This window comes from Lolium perenne, chromosome 6, assembly GCF_019359855.2.
Source record: "Lolium perenne isolate Kyuss_39 chromosome 6, Kyuss_2.0, whole genome shotgun sequence".
Taxonomy (NCBI): domain Eukaryota; kingdom Viridiplantae; phylum Streptophyta; class Magnoliopsida; order Poales; family Poaceae; genus Lolium; species Lolium perenne.
In genome coordinates, this window is record NC_067249.2 from 268833172 (window position 1) to 268849887 (window position 16716).

Here is a 16716-nt window from a genome sequence, read left to right on the forward strand (position 1 = left end):
TATGGGAATGTACAAAGGTTGAAGACGCCCGTCCCAATCCTCCAACTAGTTGGGCACTAACGATATTCGCATATCCATGAAGTGATCGTCCTTAGTATGCACCGTTGCTAAGACTCGTCGTTTCGAAGCATCACGTGATGATCGGGTGTTATAGATTCTACGTGTGCATACAACGGGTGCAAGCCAGATTTGCACATGCGAATACTAAGGTTAAACTTTACGAGCCTAGCATGTACAGACATGGTCTCAGAAAGTCGTCATGATATGATGGATAAAATTATGAGTGAAATTTTTCATCATATTAAAAAGTTACTAATAGTGAAATCTGGAACACTTGTCATATGATGATCAACTTCAAGGTTAGAACCTCAAGATTATTGGTAATTGACCAATGGACCTAGAAGTTGTTGAAGATGCAGTGTTTTCTGAGAATGAGGAAAGCTAAAAGAGAAACTACAAAAGATATTTTGGCAGAAAGAAAGAAAAGACTAGAAAGTCTAGCTCAGATGTATATAAATGATATACATGTTATGGATGTATTCCTTGTTTGGTCACATAGTGAAATTCTTGGGTATTTGTACCAGATTGGTTGGTATGAGATGTCATACAGTACAACGCAATACAAGAATACGATGGCCTAAGTGACTGATAAGGAATATGGCAATAATGCACGTCTGGAACATAATAAAGTGTTATTATGTTTGTCGTTGGCATTCTACCTAGCCCTTAGAATTTATAATAAAGAACTTAATAATTGTTATTTTGCTCTGGTCAAAAGAAAACAATGAGTTGTTCAAATTATGACATTACTCGTTGACATAGGCATCCCAAATGGGCCTGCCGAAGATAGTACCCGGGGTTTACTGAAGGCCCACTACCCGAAGAATAAGAAGATTCGGGAGCCCAAGATGTTATTAAGGAAAGCTAGAGTTGTAATAGGAAGTGTTATTTGTAATCTTGCGGGATGAGTTAGAAACCATCCCGAACTCTGTAACTTGTACAACACGAATCCCTCGGCTCCGCCTCTTATATAAAGGGGGAGTCGAGGGACGAGGAAAGCATCGAATCATTGTCTACAAACCCTAGTTTTCACAATCGTCGAGTACTTTTCGGCTGAAACCTTCGAGATCTACTTACCCTCTACTTCTAACTAAACCCTAGCCTACAATCCATAGGCATTGACAAGTTAATACCTTGTCAATTGGCGCCGTCTGTGGGGACTAGAGGCGTAAGGATCTGATCTCGATGGCACGTTCAAGATCTTCGACATCATCAACCGCAAGCAACGCAATGGATCGAGGTAAACAGATCGCTACTGGTCCTGTCGATTTTGTTCCTCACCCACCCTCCCGTTTGGATGCATATGCGTATCTGGCGGAGCCTATGGAGATGACGTTCGGAAGGTTTCGCTTTCGCGTCGAGAAGGAAGGATCGTATCGTGTCGAAATTCCGATTTCGTCGGGATCGTCGGCGGTCGATTCCGATTTTTCAAGCTATACATCGTCAACCGAATCAGGAGAAGAAGAAACTTCGTCGACACGATACGTCAGCACCAGGGCAAGAGAGAAACTCGCCAAGATCTTCAGCGACATGTCGTTTGAGTCATCTGCGGACTCATACATAAGCGATGGCTCAAGCAGTATCGACAGTTACGACTTCATCGGCAAATCTATTACAGTGGGTGATGACCCACAAGTATAGGGGGTGTATCGTAGTATTTTCGATAAGTAAGAATGTCGATCCCAACGAGGAGCAGAAGGTGTTGACAAGCAGTTTCGATGAAGGATTCACTGTAAATGCTCACAGACAAGTATTCAAGGGGTTTAGATGTAACAGTTGAATAAAGTACGAGTAAGTAAAGTGCGAGAGTAACAATTGCAGCGAGTGGCCCAATCCTTTTTAGCACAAAGGACAAGCCGGTTTGTTTACTTATAATGACCAAACGTTCTCGAGGACACACGGGATTTTAGTCTAGTGCTTTCGCTACATACGGCTAAATAATCTTCATTGTTATGATAAGTGTTGTGTGGGTGAACCTATGCTAATGTACCGCCCTTCCTAGGACTAATACATACTTGTGATTATACCCCTTGCAAGCATCCGCAACTACAAGAAAGTAATTAAGAATAAATCTAACCACAGCCTTAAACTCTGAGATCCTGCGATCCCTCCTGCATCGATATACCAACGGGGGTTTAGGTTTCTGTCACTCCGGCAACCCCGCAATTGGCAAACGAATACAAGATGCATTCCCCTAGGCCCATAAATGGTGAAGTGTCATGTAGTCGACGTTCACATGACACCACTAGAAGAATAACACCACAACTTAAATATCATACCATTGAATATTACTCAACCATAGTTCACTACTAACATTTAGACTTCACCCATGTCCTCAAGAACTAAACGAACTACTCACAAGACATCATATGGAACATGATCAGAGGTGATATGATGATGAATAACAATCTGAACATAAACTTGGTTCAATGGTTTCACTCAATAGCATCAACAACAAGTAGAGATCGATACCAGGAGAGTTTCCCCTATCAAACAATCAAGATCAAACCCAAATTGCTACGGCGGTGATGGTGTCCAGCGGTGGAGACGGCGGTGATGATGGTGGAGATGATGATGATGGTGATGGAGATGATGTCCAGCTCGATGACGGTGACGATGGCGTCGATTTCCCCCTCCCGGAGGGAATTTCCCCGGCGGATTCCTGCCCGCCGGAGAGCTCTTTTCTCTCTGGTGTTCTCCGCCCCGCAGAGGCGGCTGTAACTCTTCGTGAGGTACCCTCTGTGGCTTAGGTTTTCGGGACGAAGGATTTCGCGAAGAAAAGGAGGCGAAAGGGGCTGTGGGGCCCCCACACCACATGGTGGCGCGGCCAGGCCATGGGCCGCGCCGCCCTATGGTGTGGGCCCACCCTGGGTCCAGCTGGCTCCTCCTTCTGGCTTCCTTCGTCATCTTGAAAAATAGGATTTTTGGTATAATTTCCTTCCACAGTTGATCTTCCGAAATATTGCGTTCTGACGGTGCTTTTTCCAGCAGAATCCTGGCTCCGGTGCTTGATCTTCCAATAATGATGAAACATGCAAAATAGATGAAATAACATAAGTATTGTGTCCCAATATGAAATATATCAATGAATAACAGCAAATTATGATATAAAATAGTGATGCAAATTGGACGTATCAACTCCCCCCAAGCTTAGACTTCGCTTGTCCCCAAGCGAGACTGAACTCAATAAACAGGACCACATGTTTATGGAGTGAATAGTCGATAAATAAAATACGGACAAGAAGCATCATATTCATTCGCACAAGACATTATAGTAGACAACTTCCTCATACAACTCAACTTGAAGCAAGTATAAGGTAATCACAAATAAAGGTGCATAAGAAATCATAATTGGTGATGGCAAACTTCGTTCTTGGTCAGAGAACAATTAACAGATTATATTTATCTCATTGAGCAGCGCTCTCATGTTAAAGTTTATAAGGCACAACTTGCATACTCAATCATAATGGTCTCTTCATAATCATTGATAACTTGCAAAGCTATATTCATTCAGATAAAACTTGTACTAAACAAGGAAGAATAAAAGACATGATGAAGCAAATCACAATATAATGGTTTGATCACAACTACTCAAATGCTTGCTTGAGATGGAAGGAAATAGGTTTACTGACTCAACATAAAGTAAAAGACAGGCCCTTCGCAGAGGGAAGCAGGGATTAAATCATGTGCTAGAGCTTTTTCAGTTTTGCAATCATATAGAGATAATAAAAGTAACACTTTGAGAGGTGTTTGTTGTTGTCAACGACTGGTAGCGGGTACTCTAACCCCCTTGCCAAACAACCTTCAAAGAGCGGCTCCCATATTATTTTCATTTTGTATGGCACTCCTTCCAACCTTTCTTTCACAAACCATGGCTAACCGAATCGTCGGGTGCCTGCCAACAATCTCATACCATGAAGGAGTGCCTTTTTATTTTAGTTTTATTATGATGATGACACTCCCCCCAACCTTTGCTTACACAAGCCATGGCTAACCGAATCCTCGGGTGCCGTCCATCAATCACATACCAAGGAGGAGTGTCTAATTAGTTTAATTAATTTGGGACTGGGCATCCCATTGCCAGCTCTTTTTGCAATATTATTGGATAAGCGGATGAAGCCACTAGTCCATTGGTGAAAGTTGCCCAACAAGATTGAAAGATAAAACACCACATACTTCCTCATGAGCTATAAAACATTGACACAAATAAGAGATAGTATATTTTGAATTATTTAAAGGTAGCACATGAAGTATTTATTTGGAATGGCAGAAAATACCATGTAGTAGGTAGGTATGGTGGACATAAATGGCATAGGTTTGGGTTAAGGTTTGGATGCACGAGAAGTATTCCCTCTCAGTACAGGTTTTTGGCTAGCAAGGCTAATTAGCAAGCATAAGAGTTGAAGGAAACAAACAAATATACATGTGATAGAAATAATCATGCATCTTCCTTGTAAGCACAAACAATTTTAACTTCAGAATAATAAGCTATGAGCTAACAAGAAAGAAAGACAATGAAACAACTACATGTATTTCTCTTTTCTACTTAAACCTCAAAGTGTTGTTGCTATTGACCAATGCTAAGTTTGCCAAAAACAAATAGATTTATTCAATGCTCCCAAAGTGATACCAATACTAACAACAAGGTAAATCATATAATAGAGATTGCAAACTAAAATAAGATGTGCAATATGTAAATGATAAGACTTCTCATTAATATTCCATAACGATAACTCACACCAAGGGATACATAGATAACCAACTAAAGGAGAGATACTTCCAAACTGCAACCCATCTTATATGATAACTTCCCTACTCATGATATGACACTACTTGACAATAAAAAGTAAAAGGTAGTGATAATGTGATACCGCGGCACTCCCCCAAGCTTGGAACAAACCAAGGGGATGCCAATACCGATGATGAATTACTCTTGCGGCGATGGTGGTGATGAACTCCCGTCATCAAACTTCCAAGGAAGAGGCTCTCCATCAAGAAACGACATCTTGGTCTCGGGAATCCTGAAACTGGCAGCACGGCTTATGTATTTGAACCTGTTTTCATACTCACAGTTCTGATTCTGAACGTCATAGAGTTGTGCTTGGAGCTTGTTGGTGGTGTCGTGAAGTGAGAGGATGTCGCTCCAAAGCTTTGCAGTTTCCTTCTCATGTTCAGCAATGAGTTCAGACACAATCCTGTGGAAGATATCCACCTCACGCTCAGCCATCTTCTTGTATTTGAAAATCTCTTGTTCTAGCTTCTCCATCCTATCTTCCAAGCTTCCTTCTCCTTTAGGACCCTGGACATCCTTGACCTGCAATTCTCCTTCAACAAGCAGCAACTCCTTGGGGTGCATCCTCAGCTCCTCCATGTACAAGTTGCCAACATCCTTGCAACAGCTGTCCTTTGGAGTTTCCGACGAAGACATGATGGCTCTAGATCCGAAACAAATCCTGGCAGAAACAACTCGAAACAAAACACGTCGAGAAAACGATATACAGACCTCCAGGGGTCTGGGGGATTATATAGCAAAAATTTTCACGACAAACGGAAAGTACCAGATCGAACCAGAGTCGGAAAGGGGCGACGAGGCGGCCAAACCATAGGGCGGCGCGGGCCCAGGTCAGGCCGCGCCGGCCTATGGTGGCAGCCCCTCGTGCGTCCTTTCCACTCCGTTTCGAACTCGTAATTTTTCATATTTTCCAAAAACAGCAAAAATATTGTTCGGAAAGTAAATTGCGTACTTTTCATTACCAGTACTGTTACCTATTCAAAGTCGAGTTCTGGCGGACTGTCAATTTGCCTTTTTATGAAAGCCTCCGGTGTTTCCACTTGAATAATATCAACATCAACATTATAAGAATCACCTGAGATATAATGCTTGAGTCTTTGTCCATTCACCACTTGCGTAGCATTGCCTTGGAGAGAGCTAATTTTGATTGCTCCTGAACGATACACCTCCTCGACAACATATGGTCCTTCCCATTTCGAGAGTAATTTCCCTGCAAAGAATCTGAGACGAGACCGATACAATAGGACTTTATCCCCAATATTAAATTCTCTTTTGATAATCCTCCTATCATGCCATTTTTTAACTTTCTCTTTAAAGAGTTTAGCATTTTCATAAGCTTCACTTCTCCATTCATCTAGAGAACTCAATTGCAACAACCTCTTATCACCGGCAAGCTTAGGATCTTTATTTAACTCTCTAACTGCCCAATAAGCTTTGTGCTCTAGTTCTAAAGGTAAATGACAAGCTTTCCCATAAACCATTTTATAAGGTGACATTCCCATGGGATTTTTATAAGCAGTTCTATAAGCCCATAGTGCATCCTTCAATTTACTAGCCCAATTCTTTCTAGTTTTATTAACGGTCTTTCCCAAAATAGACTTAATCTCTCTATTTGATAATTCTACTTGACCACTAGTTTGAGGATGATAAGCGGAAGCAATTCTATGATTAATACCATACTTAGCAAGAGTTTTTCTAAAACCTCCATGAATAAAATGAGAACCTCCATCAGTCATAATATATCTAGGCACTCCAAATCTAGGAAAAATAATATCTAAAAGCATTCTTAAAGAGGTCTCACCATCAGCACTTTTTGTAGGTATGGCTTCCACCCATTTAGTAACATAATCAATAGCAACAAGTATGTGAGTGTTACCTTCTGAAGAGGGAAAAGGTCCCATGAAGTCAAATCCCCAACAATCAAACGGTTCAATAACAAGAGTATAATTCATAGGCATTTCATTACGTCTGGAGATATTACCAACCCTTTGGCATTCATCACAAGATAAAATAAACTTTCTCGCATCCTTGAAGAGAGTTGGCCAATAAAAACCTGATTGTAGAACCTTTTGCGCGGTTCTTTCTCCGGCGTGATGTCCTCCATAAGCACTACCATGACATTTACTCAATATCTCTTGTTGTTCATATTCGGGAACACATCTTCGCATAATACCATCCACTCCTTCTTTATATAAGTGTGGGTCATCCCAGAAATAATGCCTCAAGTCATAAAAGAATTTCCTCCTTTGCTGAGCTAAAAAGGTTGGAGGCAAGTACTTGGAAACAATAAAGTTAGCATAGTCAGCATACCAAGGACTGTCTCGCGAGCTCACCTTTACTACAGCCAATTGTTCATTTGGAAAACTATCATTAACAGGAACAGGATCATAAGCAATATTTTTCAATCTAGACAAATTATTAGCAACAGGATTATCAGCACCTTTCCTATCTACAATATGTAAATCAAATTCTTGCAACAGAAGTACCCATCTAATAAGCCTCGGCTTAGCATCTTTCTTTGTCATAAGGTATCTAATTGCAGCATGATCAGTATGAATCGTAACTTTTGAATCAACAATATAAGATCTAAATTTATCACAAGCAAAGACTACAGCTAATAATTCTTTTTCAGTCGTAGCATAATTTCTTTGAGCAGCATCAAGAGTTTTACTAGCATAATGAATAACATTCAGTTTTTTATCTACTCGCTGTCCAAGAACAGCGCCTACAGCAAAATCACTAGCATCACACATAATTTCAAAGGGTAAATTCCAATCAGGAGGTTCAACTATAGGAGCAGTTGTTAAGGCTTTCTTTAGAGTTTCAAAAGCTTCCTTACAATCATCATCAAAAACAAAAGGTACGTCTTTTTGAAGAAGATTAGTAAGAGGCTTTGAAATCTTGGAGAAATCTTTAATAAATCTCCTATAAAACCCAGCATGACCAAGAACACTACGAATACCTTTAACATCCCTAGGATAGGGCATCTTCTCAATTGCTTCGACTTTAGCTCTATCAACTTCAATACCTCTCTCAGAAATTTTATGTCCCAATACAATTCCTTCATTAACCATAAAGTGGCATTTCTCCCAATTAAGAACAAGGTTAGTTTCTTCACATCTCTGCAAAACTTTATCAAGGTTTCGCAAGCAACTATCAAAAGAATTCCCATAGACGGAAAAATCATCCATGAATACCTCTACAATACTCTCACAAAAACCATGAAAAATAGCAGACATGCATCTTTTGAAAAGTAGCAGGAGCATTACATAAACCAAAAGGCATGCGTCTATAAGCATAAGTTCCATAGGGACAAGTAAAAGTAGTTTTCTCTTGATCTTTAGCTTTAACAGCAATTTGTGAAAACCCAGAATAACCATCAAGAAAACAAAAATGAGTATTTTTAGACAATCTTTCTAGCATTTGATCAATAAATGGTAAAGGGTAATGATCTTTCTTAGTAACTTTATTAACTTTTCGAAAATCAATGCACATTCTATACCCTACAACTACTCTTTGAGGGATGAGCTCATCATTATCATTAGGCACAACAGTCATTCCTCCTTTCTTGGGAACGCAATGCACAGGACTAACCCATCTACTATCAGCAATAGGATATATAATACCAGCTTCAAGAAGTCTTAATACCTCATTCCTTACCACTTCCTTCATCTTCGGAATTAGACGACGCTGAGGTTCAACAACAGGCTTTGCATCATCTTCCATATTAATAGCATGTTGGCAAATAGAAGGAGAAATCCCCTTCAAATCATCAAGAGTGTATCCAATAGCGCCTCGGTGTTTCTTCAATATTTCCAATAACCTTTCTTCCTCAATCTCTGAAAGCTTAGAACTAATAATAATAGGATATATTTTCTTATCATCAATATGAGCATATTTAAGATTATCAGGCAAAGGCTTTAATTCAAAAACAGGATCTTCCTTTGGTGGCGGTGTTGTACCCAAATCTTCCACCGGTAAATCATGCTTGAGAATAGGTTGGCGGAGAAAAATTTCCTCCAGCTCATCTCTTTCTTTCCTAAAGACTTCACTCTCGCTATCCTCCAAATGTTGCTGCAAAGGATTATTAGGAACAAGAACAATAGATGCACACTGCTCCATTTTAAAATCATCACTAGGCAAATCAGCTTTATAAGGAGTTTTGGTAAATTTAGAGAAGTTAAACTCATAAGATTCACCAGCAAATTTAGTCAAAATTTTCTCTTTCTTGCAATCTATAATAGCTCCACAAGTATTTAGAAAAGGTCTACCAAAAATAATAGGACAATAATCACTAGCAGCAGAACCAAGTACCAAAAAGTCAGCAGGATATTTAATCTTACCGCATAGAACTTCCACATCTCGAACAATACCAATTGGAGAAATAGTTTCTCTATTAGCCAGCTGAATAACCACATCAATATCCTCAAGTTCACAAGAATCAATTTCGTGCATAATCTCCGTGTAAAGCTCATAAGGAATAGCACTAACACTTGCACCAATATCACATAATCCATAATAGCAATGATCACCAATTCTAACAGATAGCATAGGAACACTAGCTTGTTTGGGTTTATTAGGATGTGAAACAATATTAGAAGCATCTTCACAGAAAATAATATGACCATCCTCCACATTTTCAGTCACAAGATCTTTAACTATTGCAACAGCAGGTTCAACTTTTGTTTGTTCTTCAGGTTCTACAGGTTTCTTTTCACTTTTATGAACCGCACTATTTATAACAGAGTACTCCTTCATTTTAGCAGGGAAAGGAGTTTTTTCAATATAAGCTTCAGGAATAACATGATCAGCAGTTTCAACTACAACGCATTTATTAATAGATGAATCAATTTTATCTTTATACGGTTCATGATACTTATCAAAATTCTTCTTTGGCAATTCATAATGAGAGGCAAAAGCTTTATAAAGATTTGTAGCAACTTGAGAATCAAGACCATATGTAGCACTCATATTACGAAATTTATCAGTATCCATAAAAGCTTCAATGCATTTATAATCATAAATTATACCTGATTCTCTATCCTTGTCGTTCTCCCAACCTTCAGTATTTTCTTGGATCCGATCAAGAAGGTCCCTTTTAAACTCTTCTTTGTTGCGTGTAAATGATCCAGAACAAGAAGTATCCAGCAAGGTCTTGTCTTGAAAAGAAAGTCTTGCATAGAAATTATCAATAATAACATTACCAGGAAGCTCATGAATGGGGCATTTGAGCATTAAAGACTTCAATCTCCCCCAAGCTTGGGCAATACTCTCTCCATCATGAGGCCAAAAATTATATATGCGATTCCGATCCTTGTGAATTTCACTTGGAGGATAGAACTTAGAATAAAACCGGGGCACAATATCATTCCATTCAAGAGAATCCCCATTATCCAGTAATTTATACCAATGCGCCGCCTTACCAGACAGCGATAAAGAGAATAGTTTCTTCCTCACTTCATCCATAGCAATACCTGCACACTTGAATAAACCGCATAATTCATGTAAGAATAATAAATGATCACCAGGATGGACAGTTCCATCCCCTTCATAGCGGTTATCCATAACACGTTCAATAATTTTCATAGGTATTTTATATGGTATCACTTCCTCACCTGGTGCCTCATCCACTACCGTTGCAGTAGTAGTAGATTTCCCAAATAAAAATTGAAGAGAAGATCTCTCCATAATGACTTATAGCAGCAGGCAGAAATAAAATCAGCACAAACAGTAAAGGTTTTCCTTACCAATTCCACTTACCAATAGCGCTTCACTCCCCGGCAACGGCGCCAGAAAATAGTCTTGATGACCCACAAGTATAGGGGGTGTATCGTAGTATTTTCGATAAGTAAGAATGTCGATCCCAACGAGGAGCAGAAGGTGTTGACAAGCAGTTTCGATGAAGGATTCACTGTAAATGCTCACAGACAAGTATTCAGGGGGTTTAGATGTAACAGTTGAATAAAGTACGAGTAAGTAAAGTGCGAGAGTAACAATTGCAGCGAGTGGCCCAATCCTTTTTAGCACAAAGGATAAGCCGGTTTGTTTACTTACAATGACCAAACGTTCTCGAGGACACACGGGATTTTAGTCTAGTGCTTTCGCTACATACGGCTAAATAATCTTCATTGTTATGATAAGTGTTGTGTGGGTGAACCTATGCTAATGTACCGCCCTTCCTAGGACTAATACATACTTGTGATTATACCCCTTGCAAGCATCCGCAACTACAAGAAAGTAAATTAAGAATAAATCTAACCACAGCCTTAAACTCTGAGATCCTGCGATCCCTCCTGCATCGATATACCAACGGGGGTTTAGGTTTCTGTCACTCCGGCAACCCCGCAATTGGCAAACGAATACAAGATGCATTCCCCTAGGCCCATAAATGGTGAAGTGTCATGTAGTCGACGTTCACATGACACCACTAGAAGAATAACACCACAATTTAAATATCATACCATTGAATATTACTCAACCATAGTTCACTACTAACATTTAGACTTCACCCATGTCCTCAAGAACTAAACGAACTACTCACAAGACATCATATGGAACATGATCAGAGGTGATATGATGATGAATAACAATCTGAACATAAACTTGGTTCAATGGTTTCACTCAATAGCATCAACAACAAGTAGAGATCGATACCGGGAGAGTTTCCCCTATCAAACAATCAAGATCAAACCCAAATTGCTACGGCGGTGACGGTGACCAGCGGTGGAGACGGCGGTGATGATGGTGGAGATGATGATGATGGTGATGGAGATGATGTCCAGCTCGATGACGGTGACGATGGCGTCGATTTCCCCCTCCCGGAGGGAATTTCCCCGGCGGATTCCTGCCCGCCGGAGAGCTCTTTTCTCTCTGGTGTTCTCCGCCCCGCAGAGGCGGCTGTAACTCTTCGTGAGGTACCCTCTGTGGCTTAGGTTTTCGGGACGAAGGATTTCGCGAAGAAAAGGAGGCGAAAGGGGCTGTGGGGCCCCCACACCACATGGTGGCGCGGCCAGGCCATGGGCCGCGCCGCCCTATGGTGTGGGCCCACCCTGGGTCTAGCTGGCTCCTCCTTCTGGCTTCCTTCGTCATCTTGAAAAATAGGATTTTTGGTATAATTTCCTTCCACAGTTGATCTTCCGAAATATTGCGTTCTGACGGTGCTTTTTCCAGCAGAATCCTGGCTCCGGTGCTTGATCTTCCAATAATGATGAAACATGCAAAATAGATGAAATAACATAAGTATTGTGTCCCAATATGAAATATATCAATGAATAACAGCAAATTATGATATAAAATAGTGATGCAAATTGGACGTATCAGTGGGCAAGGTCTTCATCAATCTCAACGATGGTGTCACCAAACCCAACATAGATCTGAATACAAAATATCATCAGATTTACGCCATTGAAGAGCCAAATAATGATCAAGAGGAAACATCTGAGGCTTTCGACGATCTGGGAAATCCATACGTCGATCCCTCCGATCTGCGACGAGGCCTGGGCAATAAGTACGTCGGGCCACAGCCGCGAGACAGAGTTCAACTCTCGCAAGCAGCGTGGGATAGAGCCGCGAGAGCTATGGACGGTTCAGAACCAATGGCCACCACAGCCATGCCAGAGGAATTGCAAGCATATCAATATAGGCTCGCACGAGCTGCAAGAGAATTGAAAAAACAGACAGCTGAGTTAAACAGAAGAAAGGAGGCAGCTTCTGCATCCAGCAGGAGAAGGGCAGATTTGAGTCGACAATCTAGAACTTCGGGTGATAGCCACAGGGAGGCTCGGATCAGAGCAAGATCAAGGTTACAACACATACCCGAAGCAGAAAGAGAGCACTTGGTCCAAAACCTCGACATGTCCTTTATGTCGATAGATACAAGAGGAAACATCATCCCTAAGACACCAGAGGCTGGGTATATGGCGACACATGCTTTTATCCTCGCATCTAAACCACCTCCAGGAGATCCAAGGGAAACACTATACAATATGGCGATAGCAGGAGTTGGAGCTATGGGGACAGCGTTTGTATCAACGCCTCCCGAAGGAGCGGCAAGGCAAAATAGTCCACAACCTGCAGCAGCAACAGCGGCAGCCCCTGAAGGACCAAGTGGAGCAAGAGACACGGCAGCACAAGCAAGGGTCGACAGAGCGCGGCAAGGCAGAAGGGAACATCGGCAATCCCCAGAACTTAACGACGAGGATATGTGCGGCTTGCCGTGCTTCACGAGGAGAGTCCGAAAAACTCGAGTCCCTTCAGGATTCAAGTTACCTGACAACTTCAAGAAGTTCGACGACCTTCAGGATCCAGAGGACTGGTTAGTTGATTATCTCGAGACGGTAAAGCTCACAGGAGGAACTAGGGCAACAGCTATGCAAAGCATCCAGGTGCATTTGAGTGGAGCCGTGATACGTCCAAAACGTATCTACTTTCCCGAACACTTTTGCTATTGTTTTGCCTCTAATTTGTGCATTTTGGATGCAACTAACACGGACTAACGCTGTTTTCAGCAGAACTGCTCTGGTGTCTCGTTTTTGTGCAGAAATCCAACTTTCGGGAAAATCCTCAGAATTTATGCAGAAGGCCCTATTTTTCCAGGAAACTAACGGAGCCAGAAGGGCAATTGAAGTGGAGGCCCGAGGGCCCCACACCATAGGGCGGCGCGGCCCAGGGGGGGCCCGCGCGGCCCTGTGGTGTGGCCCCCTCGGCCGGCCTCCGACGCCCTCCTTCGAACTATTTATCGGCCTCGACCTAAAAACGCCAGGAGAGAAGTCGAAGTCACCAGAAACCCTCCAGAACGCCGCCACATCGCGAAACTCCGTCGCGGGAGCCAGAAGTCTCCGTTCTGGCACTCCGCCGGGACGGGGAATTGGAGGAGATCATCACCGCCATCACCGCCAACGCCTCTTCATCAACCAGCAATGTTTCCCCCATCCATGTGTGAGTAATTCCCCCGCTGTAGGCCGAAGGGGATGGTAGGGATTGGATGAGATTGGTCATGTAATAGCATAAGATTGTTAGGGCATAGTGCCTAGTGTCCGTTATTGGTACTTTGATGATATTGTTGCAACTTGTTATGCTTAATGCTTGTCACTAGGGCCCGAGTGCCATGATCTCAGATCTGAACATGTTATTGTTTCATCATGATATTCATTGTTTATGGTCTTACCTATAAGTTGTATACACATGTCGCTGTCCGGAACCGATGGCCCCGAAGTGACAGAAATCGGGACAACCGGAGGGAATGGTAGCGATGTGAGGATCACATGTGTTCACGGAATGTTAATGCTTTGCTCCGGTACTCTATTAAAAGGAGTACCTTAATATCCAGTAGTTTCCCTTGAGGCCCGGCTGCCACCGGCTGGTAGGACAAAAGATGTTGTGCAAGTTTCTCATTGCGAGCACGCACGACTATATATGGAACACATGCCTATTGATTGCTTTGTACTTGGACACCGTTTTATTATTATCTGCAAATGCGCTGCTATGATTGTTACATGAGTTTCTCTCATCCATGCAACGCCCGTCATCCGTCCCCGTGCCTACAGTATTTTAATCCTACTGTTTACTAAAATCACTACTGCTGTCTTTGTTACTCTCTTTGTTATTTCACTACTGCTACTGCTATAAAACTGTTACTCGATAAATTCTTGCGAGCAAGTCTGTTTCCAGGTGCAACTGAATTGACAACTCCGTTGTTAAGGCTTCCAAGTGTTCTTTGTCTCCCCTTGTGTCGAATCAATAAATTGGGTTTTACTTCCCTCGAAGACTGTTGCGATCCCCTATACTTGTGGGTCATCAAGACTATTTTCTGGCGCCGTTGCCGGGGAGCATAGCTTTATTTGGAAGTTCACTTGGATTAATATTGTTCGCTGCAAATTCTCCATCATGGGTAAACCTCGCGATACTAAGATCGCCATATTACCATCCACTACAAGAAAAGGTACAATTCTGAATACCTCTGCTGCTCTTGATTCACCATCTGTGATTGATAAACTTGTTTCACCGCCACATGCTTCGCATGCGGGTACATCTGCTGAATCTGAACACTCTCATAATATTGATAATGTTTCTGCTGTGCTTGATGATAGTGGTTCATTGGGATCTTTTCTAGATGCTACAATTGCTAGGTCTAGACAAATTGAAAATACTGAAACTCCTAATGCTACTACACCTGTTAGTTCACCTGAACTTGATTATTTTAGTGATGATCCCGAGGAAGATTATGTGGAGCTTAATGATGATTTTATTGAAAAATGCAATGCTACTACTGATGCAAGAAAAATTAAAAAGTTGCTTGCGTAACATGCCGTTAGATATAAACTGTCTCCTGATCCTAAGTTTGCCACATCTCCTATAAACATTAGGGATAAAGATTATGATTTTTCTCTTGATCTATCTCATATAGCTATTGTTGAGAAAACACCCTTTTGTGGTACTGAAAAAGAAAGTGCTGTCGAACACATGACTGAATTATCTACTCTAAGTAGCTTGTTTTCTGATGATGTCAAGATGCGTACTTACTTTGTTGCTAAAATATTTCCATTCTCATTAAAGGATGACGCTAAAACTTGGTATAATAATTTGCCACCTAATTCTATTAAAAGCCCGAAAGAATTGCTTGATGTTTTCTTCCGCAAATACTTTCCTGCTAGTGCTCAACATGTTGCTTTGCAGAGAATTTATAACTTTAATCAGGAAGATGAAGAGAAATTGCCTGAGGCTTGGTCGAGATTTTGCTCTCTTATTAGAGCTCGGCCTGAGCATGATTTGGAAAAGCATGATTTACTTGATATATTTTATAGTGGACTAACCATTGAGTCTAGGGCATACCTGGATAGTTGTGCTGGTTGTGTTTTCAGAAAAGAACTCCGCATTTACGCCTGAAGAATTATTGGCTAAAATAAGCCGGAATCATGATGATTGGACTACGCCTGAACCGACTCCAACTCCAATATTGAAGAAGAGGGGTTTAATTAAATTGAATGATGAAGATATGAGGGAAGCCAAGAAGTCTCTCAAGGAGAAAGGTATTAAATCTGAGGATGTGAAGAATCTACCTCCCATAGAAGATATATGTGAGATAATTCCCCCTTCATCCATGATTGAGGTAAACTCCCTTCAACGCTTTACTAGGGAAGATATTCCGTATTCGAAACCTCCTGCACAATGCTTAGATGAGTTTGATAATTATATTGTTAAGCAAGAAAATTTTAATATGAGAGTAGAGAATCATTTAATGGAAAATTCTCGAGCTATTAGTGAATTGCATGATATTGTGGAGAGAACCTCCAATGATGTTAAGATGCTTGTTAAACATTTTCAAATGATTCAAACTCAAATTGATCAACTCACTAAAGTGCAAAATGACTTGTTAGGGAATAATTCTAAAGAGAAACATGCTTATGAAGTAACAACTAGAGGTGGTGTCTCTACCCAGGATCCTCTATATCCTGAAGGGCATCCTAAAAGAATTGAACAAGATTCTCAACGCATTGAACCTAGTGCTCATTCTAGGAAGAAAAAGAAGAAGAAACATAAAAATGTTGTAGAATCCTCTGAACCTGTTAATGATCCTAATAGTATTTCTATTTCTGATGCTGAAACTGAAAGTGGTAATGAACATGATAATGATAAGAATGATACTCCTGATAAAGAAGAGGTTGAAGAAGAACCTGAAAAGCATGCTAAAAATAAAAAGTATACTAAAGAAGATTTTATTGCTGAGAAACATGGTAATGAAAGAGAACCTTGGGTGCAAAAGCAAATGCCTTTTCCTGCTAAGAAACTAAAATCAAAGGAAGAAGAACACTATAATAAATTTTGCGATTGGATGAAACCTTTATTCTTGCAAATCCCTTTGACTG